We start from the raw sequence: 9,683 nt of genomic DNA on the forward strand, positions 1-9,683 counted from the left end.
TGGGCAGTGTGTGGATGCCATAACAGTGGGATCAGGACCTGTCCCTGAAGCATGAGCTAGCTCTTTAGAACCTATTTCCTATTGTGGGATACCTTGTTCAGTCTTGATGCAGGGGGAAGAACCTTGGTCCTACCTCAACTTAATAAGCCGTGCTTTGTTGATTCCCATGGTAGGCCTTACCCCATCTGAATGAAGACAGAAAAGAAGTAGATGGGGTGGGAGTAGGCAGGGTGAGGGAACAGGAGGAAAGGAGTAAGGGGAAACTGTACTTGGTATGTAAAAGAAAGACAAAATGATGAATCAAAAAAGGAAATCCAGGAAAACACAAACAGTACAAGGAAAAGAATAAAACATAGAAATAAAAGGAAAATAAATTTGATAAAGAAAAACCCAATCTGAGGGAATTCTGGAAATAAAAACTTGAGTAATTCATATAGGAACTACAGAGACAATCTTTACCAATAAATTAAAAATGATGGAAGAAAGAATCTTATGTGTTAAAGATATGGTAGAAAAAATGGATGCAGTGTTCAAAGAAAAGATGAAGTCTAAAAATGTTCCTAAGATAAAATATCCAGGAAATGTGGAACACTATAAAAATACCATATCTAGGAATAATAGGAATTGAGGAAGGAGGAAGAACCCAAAATGAAGACCCAGAAGCAAAGAGGAGAAACCCAAAACAAAGACCCAGAAAATATTTTAAACAAAATCATAGAAGAAAATTTCCCTAACCTAAAGTAGGTGAAGCCTATAAAAGTACTAAAAGCACACAGAACACCAAACAGGTGAGACCAGAGAAGAAAGACCCCCTTGTACATAATAACCAAAACACTAAACATCCAGAACAAAGAAAGGATACTAAAAACTTCAAGGAAGGAAGATCAAGTAACATATGAACCAGGTCTGTTAGAATAATACCTGACTTCTCAAAAGAGACTTTAAAAGCCAGAAGAGCCTGGATAGATGTTCTACAGAGTCTAAGATACCAAAAATGCCAGGCCAGAATACTATACCCAGCAAAATTTTCAATCACCATAGATGAGTGGAATAAGATATTCTATGATAAAAACCAAATTTAAGCAATATTTATCTACAGATCAAGACCTACACAAGGTTCTGGAAGGAAAACTGCAACCTATTGAAGTTAACGACAGCCAAGAAAACTCAGGGAATAATTCCAGATCACCAAAATCAACGGAAGACACACACACACACACACACACACACACACACACACACACACACACACATACACACACACACACACACACATGCACGCACACACACATGCATGCACACATGCCAACACGATCACCATCATTACCACCAACAGCAAAAATAGCAGGAATTAACAATCACTGGTCATTGATATCTCTCAATGTCAATGGTCTCAATGCCCCAATAAAAGACTAACATAATGACTGAGCGGTGGTAGCGCATGCCTTTAATCCTAGCACTCAGCAGAGAGAGGCAGGGGGACCTCTGTGTGTTTGAGGCCAGTCTGGTCTACAAGAGCTAGTTCCAGGAGAGGCTCCAAAGCTACAAAGAAATCCTGTCTCAAAAAACCAAACAAACAACCAAAGAAACAAACAACCCCCCTACCAAAAAAAAAAAACTAACAGAATGGATGCCAAAAGTGGACCCATCCTTTTGTTGCATGCAAAAAACATACCTTAACAACAAGGATAGAAATTATCTCAGGGTAAAAGGTTAGTCAAGGTTCTTTTAAGAAAATGGACCTAGGGAACAAACTGGTGAAACCATTTTAATATCTAACAAACTAGACTTCAAACCAAAACTAATCAGCAGACATAGGTGTAGTGGTATATTATCTATACTTTAATAAATAAAAGGAGAAATATAGTGGTATATTATTTGTATTTTAATAAAGAAATTTTGCCTGAAGACCAGAGACAAAGCTAAAGCCACTAGAGGTCAAGTAATGGTCATACACACATACACACACACACACACACACACACACGCACGCACGCACGCACACACCTTTAATCCCAGGATTTGGAAGACAGAATCAGATGTATCTTCGTGAGTTCAAGGCCACCCTGGGCTATACAAGTTCAATGCAGAAATAAATCCAGATGATGGTGGCTCACACTTTTAAACCCAGTACTAGGGAGTCACGCCTTTAATACCAACACTAGAGGGAATGTAAAATGAGAGGAGAGAGACGCTTAGTCTGCTTAGTTTGACATCGCCCAGCCCTGATAGATGTAAGACTTCTCTAGTGGCTTGGCTGCTTTGCTTTTCCGGTTGTCAGGTTGAACCCCAATATCTATCTTTGAGATTTTATTATTTGTGTTACAGATAAGAAAGGACACTACATACTCATCAAAAAATATCCACCAAGATGACATTTCAGTTCTTAACATGCAAGCTGCAAAGGAAAAGGCATTCAAGTTTGTAAAACAAACATTACTACAGCTTAAATCGTGTATGACCCTCACAGGCTGGTAGTAAGAGACTTCAATACCCCACTCTCACTAATGCACAGGTAAAATTACACAGAGAAATACTGGAGTAAACTGATGTTATAAACCAAATGGACCTAAGAGATATCTACAGAACATTTCATCCAAACATAAAAGATACCTTATCTCAGAACCTCATGGAACTTACTCCAAAACAGACCACCTACTCAGACTCAAAACAAGTTTCAACAGATATAAGAAAATTTAAATAATACCCCACATTCTGAAAGACCACAACCAATTAAAGCTTTTTAATCTGTTTTTTTATATCAACAGCAACAACAGAAATAATAGAATATTGCAAACTACATAAAAAACTAGGGAGATCACATACTAGCAACATAAAAGCATACCTGAAAAACTGTGGAGCAAAAAGAATAAATCACACCCAATAGGAGATACATGACAAGAAATAATCAACTATGTAGTGAAATAAATAAAATACAAATAAGAGATGGATACAATAAATCTATGAAACAAAGAATTGATTCTTTGGGAAAATCAATTATATTGACAAACCTATATCCAAATCAACTAAAAGGCAGACAGAGAAGATCTAAATTAGTAAAATTGCAAATGAAAAGAGAGACATAACAACAGACACTGAGGAAATCAGAGAATCATAAGGACATAATTTAAAAACCTGTGCCCCACCAAACTGGAAAATCTAAAAAAGATGAATACTTTTCTCAATAGATACCACTTCCAAAAGTTAAATCAAGATCAGATAAATAATTTAAACAGATCTATAACCAGTTGTGAAATAAAAAGAGTCATTAAAAGTTTCCTCCCAAAAAATTAAAATAAAATAAAGCTAAGGTAGTGAAGATTTTAGCAGAGAATTTTACCAGAATTTCAAAGAGCAGTTAGTTCCAATAATTTGAGGAGTCTCAAATTAGTCCACCAATTAGAAAAAAGAATAATTGCCCAATTTATCTGGTGAGGCCACAAACCATGTTAAGATTCAACGAAGAAATAGAATTATAGACCAATTGTTGCTATGAACGTAGAAGCAAAAGTAATCAATAAAATACTTGCAAACAATCTAAGAACTCATCAAAAAAATCATTCATTGTGATCAAGTAAACTTCATCCCAGAGATACAAAGATGGTTCAACATATGAAAAATCAATAAATGAAATAAATCTACTATATATCTGAAAACTAAAAGACAAAATGACATCATTTCATCTGATACAGGAAAAGTCTTTAACAGAATCCAACATCCTTTTAGAATAAAAGTCCCAGAGAGAATAAAGATGCAAACGACATACCTAAACATAATAAAGGCAGTTTACAGTAAACCTATAGCCAACATAGACTCAAATGTAGAGAAACTCAACCCCACTAAGTTCAGGACCAAGACAAGGTGTCCACTCTCTCCATACCTATTCAAGATCATACTTAAAATCCTAGCTAGAACAATAAAGCAACTATAGAAGATCAAAGGGACACAAATTGGAATGGAAGAAGTCAACGTACATTTATTTGCATTTAATATGATAGCATACATAAGTAATCCTAAAAATTCCACCAGGAAACTCCTACAGCTGATAACTATTCTCATAAAAGTAGTTAGATATAAAGTATGTCTGAGAAAGAAATCAGGGCAACACTACCTTACCAATAATAACCCTATAATATAAAATATCTTGGGGGTAACTTCAATCCAGCAATGAAAGACTTGTATGATAATAACCTCAAGTATATGAAGAGAGAAATTGAAGAGGATATCAGAAGATAGAAAGCTTTCCCATGTTCATGGATCACTAGATTACTATAGTAAAAACAGCCATCCTACCAAAAACAATCTACAGCATCAATGTAGTACTTATAAAAATTCCAACAAAATACTTCACAAATCTTCAAAGAATACTTCTCAGCTTCATATGGTAATGCACACACACAAACACACAAATAATAGATAGATAGATGATAGATAGATTGATAGATAGATGATAGATAGATAGATAGATAGATAGATAGATAGATAGATAATAAGCTACTGGAGGTCTCATCATTCCTGATATCAAGTTATACTATAAAGCTGTAATAAAAACAGCACAGAAATGTCATTAAAACACACCTGATTGTTGAAATTAAATTGAAGGCTCAGACGTAAAACCACACAACTATGGACAACTAAATTTTTTTTATAAAGAAATCAGAAATACATGGTGAAAAAAAGACAGAATCTTCAATAAATGGTGCTGGGAAAACTGGATGACTACACACTGGAGAATAAAAATAGATCTCTACTGATCACCCTGCACACATTAGAACTTCTTATGGATTGAAAACCTCAATATAAAACCAAGTATATCAAAGCTAATACAAGAGGAAGTTGGGAGTAGCCTTGAAATCTTTAACACAAGAGACAACATTCTGAACAGAACACCAATAATGGAAACACTAAGATCAACAATTAATTAATCAAGCCTAATAAAAATAAAAATTTTCTGCACAGCAAAAGGTACCATCAGTCAGACAAATCAGCAGTCTACATAACTGAAAAGGTTTTTGCCAACTCCACATCTAATAAAGGGCTAATATCCAAAATATATGAATAATTCAAGAAGCTAGATACCCCCAAAATCAATTAAAAATTGATTTTAAATTTAAAAAATATTTAAAAATTGGATATAGATCTAAACAGAGAATTCTCAGTTGAGGAAACTCAAATCCCTAAAATTATTTGAAATGTTCAACGCCCTTGACCATCATGAAAATACAACTCAAAACTACTTTGAGATTCCATCTTATGCCTGTCAGAATGACTAAGATCAATAATACAATTGACATCTCATGCTGGTCAGGATGTGGAGCAAGGGGAACATTCTCCCATTGTGAGTGGGAGTCAAAGGTTGTACAGAAACTATGGTAATCAGTGTGACAGTTCCTCAGAAAGTTGGAGATAAATCCACCTCAATATCCAGCTTATACCAGTTTTAGTCATATACCCCAAGGTTGTTTCATCCTAACAAATACACTCTTGCTCAACCATGCTTATTGCTCCTCTATTCAGAATAGTCAGATATTGAAAACAACCTAAAGATCAAATGACTTTGAAAAGAAAAAAGAAATTGAAAACAACCTTGATGTTTATCAACTGAAGAATGGATAAAGAATATGCAGTACAATTACACAAATGAGTATTGCTCAACTGCTTAAAAATGACATAAAGGAATTTGCAGGTGAAATGTATGGAACTACAAAAAAATCATCCTTAGTGAAGTAACTGAGACTAAGACTTAAAAATATGAATGTGGTATGTATTTGATTATATCTGGATATTAGCAATTAAATCAATGGTAATCAAACTATAATAGATAGACTCACAGAGTTTAAGTATTGAAGAAGGAATTGGGGGTAGGAGACTCTCCCTGTAGCAGAAAAATAGAATAAATTTTCTGGTGAACTGATGCCTGTTGGGGGAAAAGGAGAAAACAGAAGGATCAGGTGAGGAGGGGAACAGACAATGGGATTAAGGGAGGAAATTTGGGGAGTGACTGATAGAACTGAAGTGGTATAGGAGGTCCTTATGTCTATTGGTTAATGCTTGGTCCTGTTTATTGGTTAATGAATAAAGGAACTGCTTTGGGCCTATAACAGAGCTATAGGGGAACAATAGAGTTAGGTGGGGAAAACTAAAGGGAATGCTGGGAGGAAGAAGGAAGAGTCAGAGAGACACAAAGGAGCCTCCACCAGAGTTAGACGTGCCAAAACTTTGATGGCAGGCCACAACCTCATGGCGATACACAGATTAATGGAGATGGGTTAAATTAAGATGTAAGAGTCGGTTAATAAGAAGTTAGAGCTAATGGGCCAAGCAATGTTTTAATTAATACAGTTTCTGTGTGATTATTTCATGTCTAAGCTAGCCGGGTGGTTGGGAACCAACAAGTGGCTCTCCCCTAACACTGAAGGACATTTGAAGGGTAGTATAGAAACCTAGTACAGTTGAAACTTCCTAAAATTTATAAAAACAATCTTAATGGTGTCTTCAAATAATGAGGGAGAGAGAATCCCAACTGGGCACCCCTTGTCACCAAATAAAGTTTCCAGTGCTTGGACTGAGTTTTATTCAATTGAGTTGTTTGCCAAAAGGGTCCCATGTAAATCCCTAAGTAACTCAGGCTGTTACCAAAAAAATATGTTGTTCTCCACAAAATAACAACAAGGCCCCATGGCTTAAAACAATACCCACATTTGTCACTGAACCAGGAAAGGTAGAACTAGAATCTACACAGAATCCCCATATTCTAATGTCTATTACATGAAAAGATACTCTGCAGGCTACAAAAACAAAAAAGAAACACAAACACCAACAAACACCAACTCAACCACAAAACCTTTGATCTACAGTCTGTCCTGCCTGCAAAAAAATGCTAGGGCAATGGTGGCACAAACTTTGAGGGAGTAACCAGCTAATGTCTGATTTGACTTAAGATCTACTCTACATGGTGGAAACCATACCTAACACTGTTTGGGTGACCAAGAAACAGTCTAGATAGCCCAATGCTACTAGTTCAAGAAAAGTAACAATAGGCCGCCATCCGGCACCCCCCTCCCAGAATGGCTCCGCTCCTTTTGGCTGTGGTTCCAGAATCCTGGGTTGGGGAGAATGTGGATGGGGGCGAGCAAGGAAGTATGTTTTAGGATCCCGTAGCCTGCAAAATCCTGACCTTAAAATAGCAGGGAAAAAAAAAACTGTCTTCAGGACAAATACGTGAAGTTGAGCAAGGACAGCATCGAGAGACAGAAAGAAGCAAGCCTTTGGTGCTGGGAGTGAGAAACTGAGGAAGGAACACACAGCCGCTCCTAGAGCAGCCGGCCCTCTTCTTTCCTCTGGAGTCAATCTTCGCAAAGTTTCCCAAGGCCATACCTCTCCTGTATTCAAGTTCAAGTCCTTAGCCTTCTTGTTGAAGAGCATTCCTGGGGAGATTGGCTGCAGTTCCCACGTGTGTTGCTTTTTGATATTTCTGGGACTCCAGCAAAGGGGCGTTCCTCATCTAACAGCTACCTCAGTTTCCTAACATCGCTTCTGCCCCTCCCTTCCAGAAAATCCAGCTTCAGAGCCACACAGTCTGACAACCCATTTGGCACGGAGGTGTTAAAGACCGACAAGGCTACCAGACTTGTGTCTGGACTGATAAGCAATTGGCATGGAGGTGTTAAGCTACTAGGTAGTGCTGGGTTAACTTGGTTTTTCAGGACATACCCAGAGGAATAATTTCCAAAGTGGAGATTTCAGGACAAGGCAAGATGGAGACTGAAGGCGTCAAAAAAGAAAGACTTTTGAAGCAGGTCTGCCAACAGACCACACAGTGGCATGACCAAGTCTGTGACTCGGCAAGATTGTCCTACCTCTGCCTGTCTTCAGTATTTTGGTGACTGGAGATTTGTTGCCCTGTACACAGGCGTGTGCATACACACATACTCTTTTGGCCTAAGCGTGTCTGTTCCCTTCTCCCCATGACTAGCTCTAACACCTGGAAAACTTCCAAGTGGGAGGCTCTCCACTCAGGGTGGATGTCACCTTGCCCAGAGCTGGTGGCTGTACCATACCGACCACACTTTGACTGAGGCCATCTTGAATCTGGCTGGCATCAGGCAAGTCCTCAGGCTTTCCTGAAAGCGCTCTTGCTCAATGCAGGGATTCCAGCTCTACAGTGACTGCCCCGACCCCCGTACTGGCCTCTTCCCTGTGAAAGAGATAACCACAAGCAGCTAAGCCAACTGAAAGAAGGAAGGATTTGAGGACCAAAGAAATGTTTAAGGGCGAATGTGTCTGTTAAAGCATTGATTCAGAGGAAACGAACAGCTGAGTTACCAGAACATGCATTGAAAGAGTTATTTAAACGGAATTATTAAAACAGCAAGAACAAAAAAAGAAGGAAAACAGGATTGCCAACTGACAAAGCATGGTGTGGTGTGAATAGAAAAACCAAGACAAGCCACTTGGAATGGAGGGAGTGGAGCAAATCCTGGGGGGTCACAAACCAAAGGCTCCATGGGGCCTCACTGCTGAAGAGGAGGAGGGCCCCAGAGACGTTTGCAGTGTGCAAAAGATTCTCATGGTCATTTCACAGCTAGAAGGAGCCTGTGGTGGTGGAGGGTGGGGACTTCCCTACATGCACAGAGCCTGGCTCTGTCAGTGGTGTGTGCCTGGGATCCCAGCAGGAGGCCCAGAGGAGATCAGTCGTAGTGGAAGGTCATCCTCTAATACATAGAGAGTTGAAGGGAAGCTGAAGATACGTGAGAGCCGGTCTCAGAAAGAAGGGTGAAGCATGGGGACTTGTCTGTGTCCTCTAGAGGAGTTTTCTCCCCCCCTCATGTGTGTGCATCTGCATGTGCGTATGTCATTGTGCATATGTGTGTGAGTGTGTGTATGTGTGTGAATGTGTGTTTGTGAGTGTGTGTATGTGAGTGTGTGTGAGTGTATGTATATATGAGTGTGTGTGTATGTGAGTATGTGTATATGTGTGTGAGTGTGTGTGTATGTGTGTGCAAGTGTGTGTATGTGAGTGTGTGTATGTGTGTTGAGTATGTGTATGTGTGTGAGTGTGTATTATGTGTGTATGAGTGCGTGTGTGTGCATGCTTTTCTTAAAAGGATACCAGATCAGGGCTACACTAATGGTTTCACCTTGACTTGACCTTTCCAAAGTCCCCATTGTCAGTTCCTCCTGTGGCAGCAGCTTGCCTCTGACTCCAAAGCAGTTACATCACCACCTGTCACCAGGTGCCTTTCCACTGTCAGCTATGTAACATGTGCACCCTTAAAAGTGCTGGCCAATCACCGCTTGCTCTCTTGCCTCTTCTTTCCTCTTCTTTCTTCCGTCTCCCTGTCTGTTTGTCTGTGTGCCTGCCTCTCTCATGACCCCATGCCCCTACACAGCCTTCCACTCTTTCACTACCCCTGCCCCAATAAACCCCTTGTATGAAAAAAAAAGAAAAGTAGCAATAAATGGCTTCTAATGATATTCTGCTGTACTCATAGATCAGTGCTTTATTCAGCTATTATCAGAGAGGCTTCCTCCTGTAGCAGATCAGAACAAATACAGAGACCCACAGCCAGACATTAAGCAGAGAGTGAGACCTTCTAACACACATCTCTAAATGGGATATCTCCATCAAATCCCTCCCCTCAGAACTCAGAGATCAATGAAAAAAAAGAGAGAGAGAGAGA

Source organism: Myodes glareolus, chromosome X (assembly GCF_982192425.1).
Source record: "Myodes glareolus chromosome X, mMyoGla1.1, whole genome shotgun sequence".
NCBI classification, from domain to species: domain Eukaryota; kingdom Metazoa; phylum Chordata; class Mammalia; order Rodentia; family Cricetidae; genus Myodes; species Myodes glareolus.